Source organism: Protopterus annectens, chromosome 3.part0 (assembly GCF_019279795.1).
Source record: "Protopterus annectens isolate FY-2018-M chromosome 3.part0, PAN1.0, whole genome shotgun sequence".
In the NCBI taxonomy this organism is placed as follows: Eukaryota; Metazoa; Chordata; order Ceratodontiformes; family Protopteridae; genus Protopterus; species Protopterus annectens.
The window spans coordinates 595,208,090-595,218,021 of NC_056731.1; the positions used below are offsets into that span (position 1 = coordinate 595,208,090).

General features: G+C 38.7%; 1 protein-coding gene across 12 annotated transcripts in view; it reads right to left on the reverse strand.

Annotated features, from left to right (window-relative positions):
- ARPP21 (cAMP regulated phosphoprotein 21) overlaps positions 1–4,844 on the reverse strand; it is a 1,402,215-nt gene extending 1,397,371 nt beyond the window's left edge. For 4 of the 12 annotated variants that reach the window (XM_044064997.1, XM_044065002.1, XM_044065005.1 and 1 more), the window contains exon 1: positions 4,553–4,843. The gene's annotated coding sequence lies outside the window, so the exon portion shown is untranslated. Of the gene's footprint in view, positions 1–3,733; positions 3,801–4,486; positions 4,506–4,552 lie in introns of those variants that run through there. The other 8 variants (XM_044065000.1, XM_044064996.1, XM_044065008.1 and 5 more) reach the window with 6 other exon arrangements.
- Between the last annotated feature and the right edge of the window lie 5,088 nt (positions 4,845–9,932).

A 9,932-nucleotide genomic window follows, 5' to 3' on the forward strand; every position in this document is an offset into this window, starting at 1 on the left:
TCTTGTGGGCTCCAGGGAAGTAGCTAATGCTAATTAGCAGTGTGCTATCTCCTAAAAATGTCCACAGCTCCCAATCTGCTTGTCTTAGTGACTGAGACAGAATCATTACACTGAGTAAAATTTTATTTTAGGAGGAAAATGTGACTACTGTGTTGTAAAACCACAGTAGTCGCTTATTCACTTCAATGGGAGTACTTGCTCCGCAGTTACGTTCAGCAAAGACGATGGTGTGAGGGGATGTTTTAGTTTGTGGATTTGTGAGCGTGAGGCTGTGTGAATGTGTATGAGTGAGTGTGTGTGTATGAGTGTGTGTGTATGAGTGAGTGTGTATGAGTGAGTGTGTATGAGTGACTGTGTATGAGTGACTGTGTATGAGTGTGTGTGTATGAGTGTGTGTGTATGAGTGTGTGTGTATGAGTGTGTGTGTATGAGTGTGTGTGTGTGTGTGTGTGTGTGTGTGTGTGTGTGTGTATATGAGTGAGTGTGTATATGAGTGAGTGTGTATGAGTGTGTGTGTGTGTACTTGCCAGTGTACTTCTGCACGCAGGGGTTAGATAGCATTTGAGAGTCTAGATGATAGAGAGTGCTTGTGCAATTAGGTGTCAGATTGAGTGTTTATGTGATTGAGTTTGGAAGGATTGATTGCTGATGACTGTTTATGATTTTGTATGTGAGTATGTTGAATAAGCCAGTGTCTCATCGAATATCTAAAGTTCACAAGAGAGAAAGTTCGAAGAGTGATCACTTTAGAGCAAATCTAAAGTGACTGAAAATGCAAAAAAAAACAAAAAAAGTTTTTGTTTTTTTTTGCAGGAGAGCTAGCCCCCCTGCATGCCCACACCTGCTAATTATATAAATTAAGATCTCACAACAGCATTTTTTACACCAGAAAAAAGCATTCACTCACATGAGTGTTCACGCTTTCAAATGGTAATCATATGCACACAGGCATCTGAATATGTGTGCACTCTCGTGCATTGTTGTCTGAATGTGTATATGTATGTGTAACTGTTTGCTAGTGCATATCTGTCCAAATATATTTGTGCATACACTTGTATGCATATGTGTGTGTGTCTGAATATGTGTGTGTGTGTGTGTGTGTGCGCTCTCATGCACAAGTGTCGAAAAGTGTATGTGTATGCACTTGCATGCATAGGTGTCTGAATATGTGTGTGGGTGTGCGCTCTCATGCACAAGTGTCGAAAAGTGTATGTGTATGCACTTGCATGCACAGGTGTCTGAATGTGAGTGTATGTGTATGTGTGTGTGTGAGAGAGAGAGAGAGAGAGAGAGAGCACACATGCTAACATAGGGGGATGCATATGTTGTGCATGCTGGTTTATGTAATAGTATAAGGTTGAGTGTTTCTGTGATTATGATGGGGGGATTGATTATTGAGTGGCTATGGCTTTGTGTGTGCGTATGTGCTTAGATGTCTGAGTGTGTGTGTGTGTCTATATAGATATATATATATATATATATACATATAGATAGATACACATATATATATATATATATATATATATATATACACATACATATATATATATATATATATATATATATATATGTGGGCGTGTGCATGTATAGGGGTAACTTTGTTTATGCAATACATGGGTTGCTGTGGAGAACACTACTTCAATCAGGTCTGACAGTGTTAGTGCATGATTCAAAGACATTGTAATGAGCCACTAATGAGTTTTTTTCTCTTTGTGACTATACACCATGTGTGAGAATAAGTACTTTACTGAATGTTTGACATTGTCTCTGAAAAGGCTGTGTATAGGTCCGCGTGGTATTAATTTACTTAGAAATCAATATACATCTTTTGGCTTCTACAAGACACATTGTTCTTGAGATATTGTCTGGAAAAATTGCATTCATCTTAGAAAAAGTGTTAAATCTGACTACATTCCTGCACTTAAATATAAATGTGACAGCAAAATCAATGCAAACCATTCATTGTATCCAGAATAATAAGTAATGCTATGGAGATCTTAGGATTTGAGTAAAGAATAGAATATTTATAACCTGCTCTTTTTAGAAAATGTTTCAATGTAAGTATGAGAAGCAGTAGGTTTAGCGGTTTAGATGTTCTTTCATCCCAATAATTTAGGTGTACCGACAGACAGCACTTACTTTCTGATCCATGCATGTTTCTCCATCATCTGTAATATTCAGTCTATAGGCAAAGTATGATAAAAAATTAAACTTTAATTTAATTTGTTTAGTATTTTGTTCTTTGACCAGCATTTTTTCAACCAAGATTCCCTGCAATTATAGGGTTTCTCTAGAATCAGACACAGGTTTCTCCACAAATTTCTCTTAATGTTAAAAATGAAAACACTATAATTGTATCTGTTCTCAGTTTAGCAAATTCAACAACCGTATAAAAACAATCACATTTTACATAAAATACTAGAAAAGGTACAGTGATTTCCTAACTCCAATTCAAATTCTTCACCAATTCAAGGCAATGTAAACAAAATGTTTTAAAATTAGCTTAATAATAAACATGACAATATCAGTATTCCTTGTTATTAAGAACATAAATGCACTTGTGATACTAACATAAGGTTTTTTGTCTATTTATATCATTTATAAATATGGAATTATTGTAACATCACAATGAAATTAGATGGATGCCATATACAGAATGCATATAGTTCCTTGAGTAATACTGACAATATCTGTACAATTCCTCAGCCACATGAAGTAGTTATACTAGAACTTGAGTTTCACTGCTGTGGATCACACATGCAGTGATTCGTCTGTAATGTGGCCCTGACTGTTAAGTAGTCAAGTCACTTCTCATTTTCATTGGTTTAAGTAATAGCTTCACAGAATGTGGCACCATGCATTCAGGCAGCACTATTAATGAACACTCGTTGCTGTTTCAGTAGCAGGTGTACTACGTATTCTGCTAGAAATTGGTATTTTCAGAGACATCTTACGTGTGGACCGCTGTACTTCACATACTAAACTTCACAGCTAAACAAAAACAAACTGCTGCATGCATTCTCACTAAACTGGCTTTATTGGCTAAATAAGCAAATGCATACAAAATATTCTGATGCAGATGAAGAGTAGTTACTAATGTAATAATCAGTATAACACTTAACTCTGCTTTCTAGGTTATGGTATATGGTTTATTACGCACCAGTCATTCAGGTGACAACAGATACATTCCTTCCACTATGAAGTAATAATACAAGACATTTTGGGTCTTGAACAGTTTCATGATGGCCATTTCTCTGAAGACATGCCACACAAAAGGAAATGGTATGAATCATATTCAAATAAGTTTTTCAGTAGGAGTAATCTGCTACACACACTTCTTACTGCCATCTCTACACTTGTAATTGACAAGGCCACTCTTATTTCAGTTCAGTGCTACAATGGCACTCTCCTCAGCACAGTAACCCTGTAATTGTAGCCATGACTGAGACAATTGTGCATTATCCCAGTTATCATAAACTGACCACATAGCTCTCAACTCTCTCTCTCCTAACAAGCACAAAAATACTGTAGTGTAGCTGCTTACTAGGATACAACATTGAATTTGTTCCTGATTGTGATTGTTTTCGGCTTTACCTCTGACCAATGAAAGTCTGACAAGGTAAGGAAGACAGTGTTTACAGAAGAAAGCTTTAGCTTGAACGACAAGTCAACAGATGTAATGGAAATGTGAATGCTGCGATCAGATATTTGCAACGAAATAAAACATACCTACCGTGATAGGTTGCACCAGAGCCGCTCACAACCACAAATGTTACCCCACAGTACATCGCACGTTAAAAATACGTACAGCTGTCCATTGTTGACCAATATACAGTCAACAAATGCCAACAAATAAATGCTAGGGTAGCTTCATTTCAGTTGTTGTCTTGCCTCTATGGAGCATTCATCTCTAAACAACTTATGTTCAGGTGGACGTTGCAGGTATTACGAGAAACATTCGTAAACATTTGCTGGCCTCCGCAAGTCATACCGAGAGATGGGAAAAAAAATAATATACTCATAGGCGCGCGAAATGTTTCCTGGCAACACTCTTACTTTTCAGTCATCAAAGGTGAAATGGGTATTCCATAAAATCAGCCATGCACATCTGATATCATCCATTATTTAACTAACCAAACACTATTTGTGTGTGTGTGTGTGTGTGTGTCCGCGCGCTGTCAGGCAATAAATGACATGATTAAAAATAAAACGTCGTTTCTACAACATGTAATTGCCAAACAGCTACGCTATCCCAAACAATATTTACACTAAAAAGAACTGCCCAACGCCTTTGCAGTAAAAGGCAAAGCGCTCTGTTTCATACTGTATGCTATCACTTGAATTCACAGCTCGTAAATTATCATTTGTAAAGCCTCGCACCGCGTTTTGCTGATTCATTTTAAAAGACTAGGTTAAGGCTTAAGACCTGTCTTTTTTGGAAAAATAAAAAACCTGACTACCCAGTTATATGCTGACAGTCACTCACCACATCATGGCAGAAGCATTTAGGTAATAAGACCTAGAAAGAAGAGATGCCATGGCGCTTGTTTACCTTACAGGCGGCTGCTTCGCCCCACTTCCCGGTGGCTGTCAGTGCTTGGCAGTGAGTGGCAATAAGTGTGCATCTTGCACGACAACTTGGCTCTCCTTCGTGGCGCGCTGCTCCTGGGGATGACAGCTAGCACACTCCACCCACGCACGGCTCCGCGCAGCAGCCCATCCACAGCCTCAGCTCCTCGGCCTCTCTCTCTCCTTCTGCTTGTGGTCATGACGACAAGATAGCAGATGAGCAAATTCATCTGCAACCATTGGCCAGGGTGTTAAAAGAAGGCAAGATGTGAGGGTATATGTGTGTGTGTTTCATTTTGTTTTCCTCGGAGTACAATTTGTACAATACCCCCCAAACACACACACACACACACACACACTCAAAAAAAAAAAAAAAAAAAAAAAAAAAAAAAAACAGCCTTAAAAGGTCAGAGCACATCTATCTTCTCTGGAAAAGCACTTGTAGCAATGAAAGTACCTGTGCTGCAGCAACTCAGTTAGTGAATGTTTGAATAATAAGGTTATACCCACTACAGCGTGCAGTTGCAGTCGGTAAACTGCTTATTCTAATCAGCAGAAGGATGATTTAATATATTGTCATGAAAAGATTCCTACACAGTACAGGGGTGTGTGTAAGTGTGAGATTCAGTGCAAAACAAAGTGGTCAATCTCCAAAGCACAGACGAAGTTAACTTACTGGCTTTCTAAGAATTTACTGCTTACCCATTCTAAGCAGCAGAAAGCTGCTTTAATATGTTGTAATGAAAAAATTCCTACAGTCGTATATGTGCGTCTGTGAATATGAGAGACAAAAGTAGTATAACTGAGGTTTTGACTACAAGTTTTGAACAGAACACCTCCTGAACATTTTTTTTTTATTTTAAGGTACCCGGAGAGAAGACCTGTAACTTACTGTTAGATTCCCCGAAGAACACTTAATAAAACAACTCTGTCAGAATCAAGGACACAAACAGAAATAAGTAATCAGGGACACCTTTTAAAAATATTTGTACTATTAACCTGAGAAATTTAGATTATAAGTATTTTCTGAAATAAAAGAAATCTATAACTCAAATTATTTTTATTATTTATTGAATGGATATGTACGTGGGTAGTGTGCCAGCGGTGAGGTCTGCAGTGGGAGTGACTGATGCGTTTAAGGTGGAGGTGGGATTACAACAAAAATCAGCTCTGAGCCCTTTCTTATTTGCAATGGTGATGGACAGGTTGACAGACGAGATCAGACAGGAGTCCCCGTGGACTATGATGTTTGCAGATGACGTTGTGATCTGTAGTGAGAGTAGGGAACAGGTGGAGGAGACCCTGGAGAGATGGAGATATGCTCTAGAGAGAAGAGGAATGAAGGTCAGCAGGACTAAGACAGAATATATGTGTGTGAATGAGAGGGAGTATAGATGAATGGTGAGGATGCAAGGAGTAGAGGTGGCGAAGGTGGATGAGTTTAAATACTTGGGATTAATAGTTCAGAGTAATGGTGAGTGTGGAAGAGAGGTGAAGAAGAGAGTACAGGCAGGATGGAGTGGGAGGAGAAGAGTGTCAGGAGTGATTTGTGACAGACGAGTACCTGTAAGAGTGAAAGGGAAGGTCTAGAAGAGGGTAGTGAGACCAGCTATGTTATATGGGTTGGAGACAGTGGCATTGACAAAAAGGCAGGAGTTAGAGCTGGATGTGGCAGAGTTAAAGATGTTAAGATTTGCACTGGGTGTGACGAGGGTGGACAGGGTCAGGAATAAGTATATTAGAGGGTCAGCCCAGGTTGGAAGGTTTGGAGACAAAGCCAGAGAGGCAAGATTATGTTGGCTTGGACATGTGCTGAGTAGGGATGCTGAGTATATTGGGAAAAAGATGCTAAGGATGAAGCTATCAGGTAACAGGAAAAGAGGAAGGCCTAAGATAAGGTTTGTGGATGTGGTGAGAGAGGACATGTAGGTGGTTGGTGTGACAGAGCAAGATTCAGAAGACAGGAAGAAATGGAAACAGATGATCCACTGTCGCAACCCCTAACGGGAACAGCCGAAAGAAGATGATGATTAAATGTAACCAATCAAATTTTCTCCCCAAATATCCAGTAATAGGGGGAACTGAAAAAAAATTGAGCCAAAATCAGGGATCTTTCAGAGATCTGATAAAATGACATACAATTTAAAATATATGTATACAGAGCTGTTTATCAGGTGAGGTGCATTTTCATGCCATTTTCAATGCAAAAGTGCTACAGAGGCTTCAAAAGCCACATTATAATATATTTTAAAGTGAACTGCACAGCTAAATTTGCAAAGCTGAATCTGCAAACAGCTTATAGGAAAATGTGTTTGTGAAGATATGAAGAATTGCCAGCTATGCCAGGAGAAGTAGGGCAGTGGATGTGTAACATATGCCAGCACAGCTAGCTGGAATTTTGTAAAGAATTATATGTCATTCGTATATCAAACTGCTTTGTACAGATGCTAATGTTAAAAAATATATTGGTAAACCTGCTTGTGTTAAAAACGTACCAACAGTGTGCCTTGCTGGACAGAAAAAGAAATGCACATGCATTATTGTAACTGTTTAAATGTATGTGTATATATATATATATATATATATATATATATATATATATATATATATATATATGTATATATATATGGATCTAGGATGTTTGGTCGAATGATCAAACATCCGAATCCATAACCACTGAACACACTTTAACGAAAGCGCTTTAGCCAAAAAAGCGCTTTCGTTAAAGCGTGTCAATGAAAAAAAAAAAAAAAAACGCTACATTTACGTTTTTGCATCTCCCCCACTTTAATATTCTCCCTCTGAGACTGCACTTCAGTAGGGAAAAGGGAAGTTTCCCTTATCCACACCGTAGTACAGCGTCGGCAAGAGGGATACTTATGCGAAAGTGCTTCTTTGGTGAAAAGCACTTTCGTGTAAGTATGCTCGCTCTTAATGGATTCGACATCCTGGATCCATATATATATGTATATATATATATATATATATATATATATATATATATATATATATGTGTGTGTGTGTGTTTAACAGAAAATAGTAGAGAATACTAGAAGAAAAGAGGTTAATCTAACTTTGAAAATAGTTTGAAATTAAATAACTTAATTTAGGCCATAATGATTGTATCTTACAGTTCTCAGTGTAGCCACAGACAAAAGTCTGTACTAGGAAGTTTTCTGTATAGTCTTTAGCAGTGAACTAATTACTACTCTGGAAGGGTAGAAGTTTGAACTTGCTTTATGACTTCCAGAAGCTGCATCAGATCTTAGCAAGCTCTTTGTGTGTGTATTACTGACACATATGTGTTAAGTCCTGGCAGTTTCTAGCAATGAAAGGTTGCATGGGAACCAGAAGTCAGATGACCAGATGTATGTGATGTCATTCTGTAATACATCACTAAAATAATGTTTTAAAACTAGCTGAGACTGAAGTCTCAGAGCACTCTGTTTTTGGAACCTTACAAGGATGGGCCCCTCACCTACTTCACCTTGCCTTGCTCTAGTAAATGAGCCAGGGGATAGTATTCTTTGGATTAGTCAGGAAAATAGAGTGAGAATAGTTAAGTACTGTTTTTCTGTATCTGTATGACTGTATTCATCTGTGTTATTTTAATATTTCCTGTAACTGAAACTCTGGTGTTTATTGTAAGTAGATATTTAGTATTGTCATGTTCTTTTCTTATTTATGTATTAAATTTATTTAAACTTTTCATTGTGGCTTGTCCTTTAGAGAATATTTTAACCTTTGAGAGTACTTATATTTATTGTGTGACACTGCGGCCACTCCTGAAAGATTTGCTGTTTTGCCAACATTACCATTTGTATTACTATTAATTTCACTCAGTGCAATTGGATACCCTTGTAAGAGCCTTATAGTAGTTGGCTTTGGAGTGTTTGGTGGCAGTGTAATTACCTTATAGTCTGGGCAGAAGGGGGCATAGCTAGTAAATCAGTGCCAGCCTTTCCCAGGTGTGTGTGTGTGTGTGTGTGTGTGTGTGTGTGTGTGTGTGTGTGTGTGTGTGTGTGTGTGTGTGTGTGAAAATCAGATCTCAAAGAGTGTGCGTGTCAGCTGCTTGAAGCTGGGGCATGAAGCACTGGTTACATGGAGAGGGTGCTGGAGGACTTGGCATGGACACTCAGCTGAGGACTTAACCCTACACCTGTGCCAGAGGAGAGTCTTATTGGGGACCTGTAGGGGGGATCCAGCCCCTGGACTGACTGTGTTCGCTGTGTGCTCTTAAGGGAAATTGTGCTTGATGCAGAGAGCTGCATCTGGAAATACTGGGTGTATTCATTTTTGTTCGAAGTGAACGTCCCTCTCCATTATCAGTGGTGAGGATTCAGGCTCTTTGATTAGTGGCCTAGAGTGGAGATGTCACATATTGGTGAGCAGTGGTATGGATATTAATTGAACTTCTGTAGCATGTAGGCAGTTGTCACTGAAGGTGTGTGCATTCTCAGCAGTCACAAGGTAAACATTCAGAGTTTCATATCACAGTAGATTTATGTTTTTTGTTAGTTTAGTTTAGTTAGGGAAAGCAGGCAAAAATGTCATCAGAGTATTATGGCAAGCTGACAAAGAACCAGTTGGCCAAGGTGTGTGAAGCCAAAGGACTGGTGCATGACAACCTGACTAAAGAAATTATTTCAGCTTTAGTCACAGCTCAGACCAGCAACAAGGAGGACAACCAGTCTGGTGATGTGAATTTGCAGCCTTCAGAAATAGGACAGTTCACCTTATCCTCAGATGACTTAAAAATCCATTTGGAGTTAAAGAGACTTGAAGTGGAGGCCAAACATTTGGAACTAGAATCAAGAGAGACTGCAACATTTGGAGGCTGAAGAAAATGAGAAGCAGCGTGAACAAGAGAGGAAGATGTTGACTCTTCACCAGGGTTATGGAGGTAATGGGGAAGGAAATAACTGAACCCCAGAAGCAATAAAGGTCAGTAAATTACTTCTACAATTTACAGACGGTGATAATTTTGATAGTTTTATTTATATATTTGAAAGTATGTAAAGAGTGTAATGTTGACCAAGGGCTCTGGGTACAGTTCCTGACTGCCTTACTCCATGATAAAGCTGTAACTGCTGTTTCTAAATTGTCTGATATTCATAGGTTCATAGGTTCATACTAGGCTATCTGCCCTAGGGCATTTATAAGCCTAGCCAGAATGTGTTTGGCTTTCGCCACTCATTTTAAATTTATTTTGCTGTGCCCTTTTTCGTGGTTAGTATACTGTGCCTTTGTCTAACAGTGACACAGAAGTGATACTTGGGGTAAACCTATGATCTCCCATCCACTCATCAAGATTCCTCTTGAAGAGAGTCAATGAGGGACTCTGCCTAACCTGGACTGGGATT